Source organism: Macaca thibetana, chromosome 19, assembly GCF_024542745.1.
Source record: "Macaca thibetana thibetana isolate TM-01 chromosome 19, ASM2454274v1, whole genome shotgun sequence".
Lineage (NCBI taxonomy): Eukaryota > Metazoa > Chordata > Mammalia > Primates > Cercopithecidae > Macaca > Macaca thibetana.
Window position 1 is genome coordinate 41,154,529 of NC_065596.1, and position 6,000 is coordinate 41,160,528.

A 6,000-nucleotide genomic window follows, 5' to 3' on the forward strand; every position below is an offset into this window, starting at 1 on the left:
AAGACCCGCGGCAACCATGGCGATCACACACGCAAAATCTTCTCCTCAGCCCTCCACACACAAAATGACCGGAGCCGGATTCCTCACCCTCAGCTTTCCGCGGCAGCTAATTCGGCACAGCAAACGGTCCCGCCACCTGGCTAAGAGGAAGCCGAAATCTCGCGAGACGTGGTGTTGGCCTGCGGGATCCTCTGGGAAATGTAGTCCAGAGCCCTACTGCGGGCTTCCCTACACCTCTCATCGCCAAGCCGGGCTTGTTTCCATTTACCGCTCCTCTGCACCGAGGATCGCAGAGCCCTCATGCCGAGCGGCTCGCTATGGGGCTGGCTCGCCCGCTAGACTGGCCAGGCCTGATTATCCCTGGCAGCTCTGTTATCTGGGGTACGACGCAGGAAAACGTGCTTCCGGTTCTCGGCGGAAGGAGCTGCAAGCGGTAGAACCGATGGGGAATGTAGTCCGGGGCAGAGACACGGTCAACCCAGCCACGATGCGAGCCAAAGCATTCTTCGCTCCAAGCCTGGTCCTGGCTGTTAGTTTGGAACTCACATACCCAGATGCTAACTCGCCCTCAGAATGCAGAGGGGATGAAACACTGAGTGGACAGTTCAATCTGTATATGGGTGAGTCCAGGGCTTAGTCTGCATTGCGCTGAAAATGAAGGTGAAGGTGGAGATGGGACCTGATAGTCTCGTCCCGGATCGGGTTGAAGAAGCGGAAGGAAAGGAATCAAAATCGTGGATGGGATGAGATTGTGCGCGGATGCTCTCTGGGAGCGGTTCGTGGGCGACGAGGGCCCGAAGATGCTGCCTTGTGATCGCAGGTGTGAGTGGAAGCTGTGTGAGTGTCAACGTGGGTTGCCTGTTTGGGAGACCAGCATTGTATCTTTGTATCAGGTAGTCACCTTGGAGCCAGGTATTTGTAAAATTATGATAAAAGGGCATCATTCTGGAGCATCGATTTTATTTGGAGGTTGACAGGAGAGGGAAAAACAACCCTAATATCTGATAACAACGCCTGGCTAATTTTTTGTATTTTTAGTAGAGACGGGATTTCACCGTGTTCGCCAGGACGGTCTCGATCTCCTGACCTCGTGATCCGCCAGCCTTGGCCTCCCAAAGTGCTGGGATTACAGGCGTGAGCCACCGCGCCTGGCCCCAGGCTAAAAGTATTTAATGAGTATTGAATCCATGAAAACTTGGCAAATTTCTCCACGAAGGTAGAATTTTAATTTCTGTTTAAATAATGGATAGATGGTACACCCTTGTGAGGGTGTACTGTAAGTACTTCTAAGGAGCTTTATTAGACTGATCCTAAATTATGTACCTAGTAAAAGATGTACCAATGTCTACTTTGGAATAAGAAATTATTCCTTTTTTGAGCAAGGATTAAGCAGAAACTGAAAGTGTAGTTTATAGCCTCTTACATAAAGTAGATGGGCACCCCTCACAAACAAACCAATATCCTGGCTTCTTAAATCTCAACATTAATCTAAGTAATGTATAGCATGCTCCTGTCCAATCGTTCCCGCTAATTTGTAGTCTTCTCAGATCGATGCTTCATTTTAGTCACACATTTCTATCCTGCAAGACTGGGTACCTGGGTTTTTTGCCTGGTTTTATAACACTAGGCAGGTTTGGCCTTACTCAAAATGTAAGATTGCAAAAGGCCTATGTTTTACCTCAACGATACCGCTTCAGGAAATGGTCTGTATTTCCAGCAGAAAAGTGGTATCTAACTCTCATGATGGTTTCTAGCAACTGGATAGATACCTGGGTCTTTGCGGCCCGTGATGCAGCCTAACAATAGAGCACCTTGTGTGGTCAGCTAGGTCTGCTAAATCAACGGGACATCCATGTTTCAGATTTATTTTTTATTTTTATGTTTGTTTGTTTGTTTTTGAGACGGAGTCTCGCTCTCTTTTCCATACAAGGGGTGGCCTCTGCGAAGTTAACTGCTTTGTAGGGTGGGAAGAAGATTGCCTTTCCTTTGATCTGCATGTTTTAAGGGAAATGCCACATACGCCTACAGGAGCTTATCTTTTTTTTTTTTTTTTTTTTTTTTTTTTTTTTTTTTTTTTTTTTTGAGACGGAGTCTCGCTCTGTCGCCCAGGCTGGAGTGCAGTGGCCGGATCTCAGCTCACTGCAAGCTCCGCCTCCCGGGTTTACGCCATTCTCCTGCCTCAGCCTACCGAGTAGCTGGGACTACAGGCGCCCGCCACCTCGCCCGGCTAGTTTTTTGTATTTTTTAGTAGAGACGGGGTTTCACCGGGTTAGCCAGGATGGTCTCGATCTCCTGACCTCGTGATCCGCCCGTCTCGGCCTCCGAAAGTGCTGGGATTACAGGCTTGAGCCACCGCGCCCGGCCGGTTTTTTTTTTTTTTTTTTTTGACACGGAGTCTCGCTCAGTCGCCCAGGCTGGAGTGCAGTGGCCCAATCTCGGCTCACTGCAAGCTCCGCCTCCCGGGTTCATGCCATTCTCCTGCCTCAGCCTCCCGAGTAGCTGGGACTACAGCCGCCCGCCACCATGCCCGGCTCATTTTGTTTTGCATTTTTTAGTAGAGACGGGGTTTCACAGTGTTAGCCAGGATGGCCTCGATCTCCTGACCTCATGATCCGTCCGCCTCGGCCTCCCAAAGTGCTGGGATTACAGGCGTGAGCCACCGCGCCCGGCCAGGAGCTTATCAATAATAGACAAGGCTCACTTTCAAAGTCTTTCAGTAGATAAACTGGAGGGGAAGACGAACGGCAGGAGGGTGAAGAGGAAGCTGAATGACCGTGCAAACACCCCCAACTCAAATCCGGGTGGTTACCGCAGAGTGAATAACGATAGGTACGATTTCGTGGAAGGCAACGTCCTTTGAAAGGGCTCCCAGAGCTTCAAGGCCCCCTCCCCTGATGAACGAGTAAGTCAGGCAGGCCCAGCTCCACTTCACGGATGGCAAAACTGAGGTACGAGGGGGCGAGATGACTGGCCCGAGGCCTCGCTGAAAGATCGGAGGCGGAGCGGAGAACCAGAAGCACCGCTTCCCTCAGGCTGATGCTCTAATCTCGGCTCCCCCCGCCCCTACGTTGGCGTAGACGGCCTCCGCCCCCCGACTCACACACACACCCTCCCCCGGGAACGGCAAGTCTCCTCGGGTTCCAAGGACGCGGTCAAACGACCAGAGGCCCCAGGCGCTCTCGCGGTGATTTGCGCAGAGCGTTGGGAGCGTGCGTGCCTCCAGTCCAACATGGCGGCGGCAGAGGCCGGCCCAGCGCTCCAGACTTCCTTCGGGGCCGGAGGCTTCTCCTCAGGGTCCTCGGGTAGGTGGGAAGACAGTGCAGCCCCGCCAGGCCTTTCTTGTCGCTGCCGCTGCTCACTGAAGGAGTCACCTACCCGACAAGACTAACGGCTGCGGCTGCGGCGCGGAGGCCCCACAGCCCGCCGAGAACCAGGAATACGAGAGCCAGGCGGCGCCGCGGCCGGAGCTGTACTGAGCAAGAAAGAAGATTTCAAAGTAATTTATTGTTATGAGATCCGTGCTTTTATCTTGTCTCAGACTCCCAATGATAGGCACATACTCTCCTCTGTACATTTAATGAAACTACTAAAATGTTTCGATTTAAATCTTCCACCTATTTGTTTTCTGTGTATCCTACCTGTTCACGACCTTGACATTTTCAAAGAATACAGGTTACTTATTTTGCTTTTGGTGATGGTGAGTTTTCGGGGGTTTTGTTTTTTGGTTTTAGTTTTGGAGACAGGGCTTTGCTCTATCGCCCAGGCTGGAATACAATGGCGCGATGATAGCTCACTGCAGCCTCGAACTCCTGAGCTCAAGGGACCCTCTTGCTTCAGCCTCCTGAGTAGCTGGGACTACAGGCCTGCGCCATCACGCCTGGCTAATTTTTTATTTTTTGTAGAGATGGGGTGTTGCTATGTTGCCCAGTGTGGTCTCAAACTCTTGGGCTCAAGAGATCCACCCACTTCTGCTGCCCCAAGTGCTAGGAGTACAGGCACGAGCCACCGCGCCGGGACAGTTATTTTGTAGAGTGTTCTTTAATTTGGATGTACCTCATCTTTTATACATCTTTGGAAGGAATACCATATAATTAATGCGGTTTATCCCATCAGGAGACACACAGTGTCAATGTGTTCCATTTTTGATGATGTTAACTTTTATTACTTAGTGAAGATAATTCTAAGAGTTTTCACCACTGTAGGGTGAATAAATTAGTATTTGGGACTCATCAATGAATAAGTAAAAAGAAGCCAGCTGGCGAAAGAACTGAGTTGGGAGGATGGCTTGAGCCTGGGAGGTCGAGGCTGCAGTGAGCTGTGATGGCACCACTGCATTCCAGCCTGGGTGACACCACAAGACCCTGTCTCAAAAAAAATTAAATAAATAAATAGATACCCAGCACCTGATCATCTCGGGAATTTCCTGTGCCTCTTTCTTATATTGGGTCACTGGTTTCTTGGAGCTTATGTCTTTTTTTTTTTTTTTTTTTCTTGGTTTAGCTTCTCATTTTTGTAAAAAGCACATTCTTATTTTGTTTACTTTGATAAAAGTGAATTTGGGATAAAAGTCTGGGATCCTTATAAGCTTGACAGTGTCTGTATTCTACCTTTTTTGGTTGATAACTAGGTTTGAAATTTTAGGTTGAATGTGGTTTTCACTTAGAATTTTGAATTATATAACACTGCCTGCTAGCTAACAGTGTTTATCTTAAAATATGATTACAATTTGATTTGTGTTGTGTTACTGTTCTTTGTCTTTTAAAGCATTTAAAGGCCAGGCTCAGTGACTCATGCCTGTAAATCCCAGAACTTTGGGAATCCGAGGCAGGAGGATTGCTTGAGTTCAGGAGTTCAAAACCGGCCTGGACAACATAAGGAGACTGTTTTTATAAAAGTAAAAATAGACCGGGCGTGGTGGCTCACACCTGTAATCCCAGCACTTTGGGAGGTTGAGGTGGGCAGATCACCTGAAGTCAAGAGTTTGAGACCAGCCTGGCCAACATGGTGAAACCCCATCTCTACTAAAAATACAAAATATTAGTTGGGTGAGGTGGCATGCACCTGTAGTCCCAGCTACTCAGGAGGCTGAGGTAGGAGAATCTCTTGAACCCAGGAGCCATGGTTGCAAGTTGAGCCAAGATCACGCCACTGGACTCCAGCCTGGTTGACAGAGTGAGACCCTGCCTCAATAATAATAATAATAATAATTACAAAAACATTTAAAATTGTCTCTTCATACTAGTTTTCTGAAATTTCACAGAAATGTATTTTAGTGTGGTTCTCGTTTCTTTCATTGTACAAGGTGCTCAGTGGACCTTTGTATTAATATTTTGAAGACTCATGATCTGTTTCTAGAAATTGCCTTTTGTTTGTTCTGTGAAGTTTTCTTCCATTCATTTTTCTCTCTTTCTTTCTGAAATGCCTTTTAGTTGGATGTTGTAATTTCTCACTTCATCTGGTAGTTTTGTTATCTTTCATCACTTTTTTTCTTTTTTTTGCGATGGAGTCTCTTCTGTTGCCAGGCTGGAGTACTGTGGCACGATCTCGGCTCACTGCAACCTCCGACTTCTTGGTTCAAGCAATTCTCCTGCCTTAGCCTCCTGAGTAGCTGGGATTATAGGCACCCGCCACCACGCCTGGCTAATTTTTGTATTTTTAGTAGAGATGGAGTTTCACCATGTTAGCCAAGTTGGTCTCAATCGCTTGACCTCGTGATCCATCCGCCTCAGCCTCCCAAAGTGCTGGGATTACAGGTGTGAGCCACTGCTCTCAGCCATGCATTGTCTCTTTTCTCATTATTTATAGCATTGTTTTGCAGCAGACTTGTTGGAGTCACACATTTGTTACTATCCAATTATTATTGTTGTTATTTGGGACAGCCTTTTGCTCTGTCGCCCAGGCTGGAGTGCAATGCTGCATTCCTAGCTCACTGCAGCCTCAACCTCCTGGGCTCAAGTGATTCTCCCACCTCAGCCTCTCAAGTAGCTAGGACCACAGGTA

At 48.1% G+C, this 6,000-nt stretch overlaps 1 protein-coding gene and 1 long non-coding RNA gene across 2 annotated transcripts in view; one reads left to right on the top strand and one right to left on the bottom strand.

Moving 5' to 3' along the window:
* The window catches only part of ZNF850 (zinc finger protein 850), a 34,972-nt gene extending 34,757 nt beyond the window's left edge, over positions 1–215 (bottom strand). The window contains exon 1 of the mRNA XM_050768901.1: positions 88–215. The gene's annotated coding sequence lies outside the window, so the exon portion shown is untranslated. The remainder of the gene's footprint in view (positions 1–87) is intronic.
* A 450-nt stretch (positions 216–665) lies between these two features.
* On the top strand, positions 666–4,730 carry LOC126942149 (uncharacterized). The gene is made up of 2 exons (XR_007721502.1): positions 666–820; positions 2,718–4,730. It is a non-coding gene; the product is annotated as an uncharacterized LOC126942149 (long non-coding RNA).
* The last annotated feature ends 1,270 nt before the right edge of the window (positions 4,731–6,000 follow it).